This window comes from Parus major, unplaced genomic scaffold (genome assembly GCF_001522545.3).
Source record: "Parus major isolate Abel unplaced genomic scaffold, Parus_major1.1 Scaffold220, whole genome shotgun sequence".
Lineage (NCBI taxonomy): Eukaryota > Metazoa > Chordata > Aves > Passeriformes > Paridae > Parus > Parus major.
The window spans coordinates 245,509-246,790 of NW_015379263.1; positions in this window are offsets into that span (position 1 = coordinate 245,509).

Here is a 1,282-nt window from a genome sequence, read left to right on the forward strand (position 1 = left end):
ATGGAGAGACGGAGCAGAGCTGGGATGCAGACACCACCCCTCTCCCAAAAATGCAGCTCTCTCAGCTGGGGGGTGCCCCGCTCCCCTCGTTATCTCATCCCGGTCCTGCCCCCCCCTCTCCGGCTGGCGAAGGCGCCCGGCTTTGAAGCTGCGTTGAAATATAGATAAGGGCGAAGGCAGCAGCCGCGCTCGGAAAGAGCCGGGGGGAGCGGGGGGCTGGCCGGGCTGGGGGCTGCAGGGGTGGGTGCTGAGCTGCAGCTCTGCACTGCACACCCTGGCCCCCCATGATGGGGCTGAAACACCCCAAGTCCCTTTCCCACGGGTACGGAGGGGCTGCGTGCCCTGCCCAGGGTTCCTCTCTCGGGTGCAGCACAAGCAGAGCAGATTTAGGAGCTCAGCCCGGCACAGCTCTGGGGGATCCAGGGATGGATCAGATGGAGCCCCTGGCTCAGCAGAGTGTGGGGGTCCCTGGCTGGGCTCCCCCCATGGTGCTGCTCCATCTCCCAGTGCAGGGACACCCTGCACTGAGACCTGCCCGGCCATGGGGGAGGGGGCATGGGGGGCTCACCCCTCTCTGAGGGGGCTCAAGGGACCCCCGTCATTCCCCATGGGGATCATTCCCAAGCAGGAAATGGCATCAAGCCGTTCTGTAGGGTGAGTGATGCCAGGATGAGCCCCCAGAAATGACAGGAGCCGTTCCCTGGGCCTGCCTCAGCTTCCCATGAGAGCACAGCCCCCCACGCTCCCCCCAGCCCCTCCAGCTGGAGCCTCTGCTGCCCCACTCCCCCTCCCTCGTTCCCCCCGGGATCCAGGTCATCCAGAGCAGAAATTGCCGGAGCAGCCAAGCACCTGCCAGCTCAGGGCGACAGTGATTGACGAGGCCGGGGCTGCTGGAGCAGCATCCCGCGTGCCGGAGCAGCTGGCAGGGCAGGAGGGCACAGAGGGCACCCCGGGAGCCGTAGGATGAGGGATGGGGGCGCAGGGGGCAGGTGGGCAGGGGGATGAGGGACAGGGGACACGTCAGAGTTGGGGTCCCAGGCTAGGGCTGGCAGCTGGCTCTGCTCACTGGTGTCCATCCCAGTGACTGGGGGAGCCTTGGGAAGGGGCTGGTCCCGACCCGGCTGGTGCAGGCAGGAGGATGAGGAGGGGGGACTAGGTAGAGGATGAGGAGGGTGCAGGAAGGAGGATGAGGAGGGTGCAGGAAGGAGGATGAGGAGGGTGCAGGCGGGAGGATGAGGAGGGTGCAGGAAGGAGGATGAGGAGGGTGCAGGAAGGAGGATGA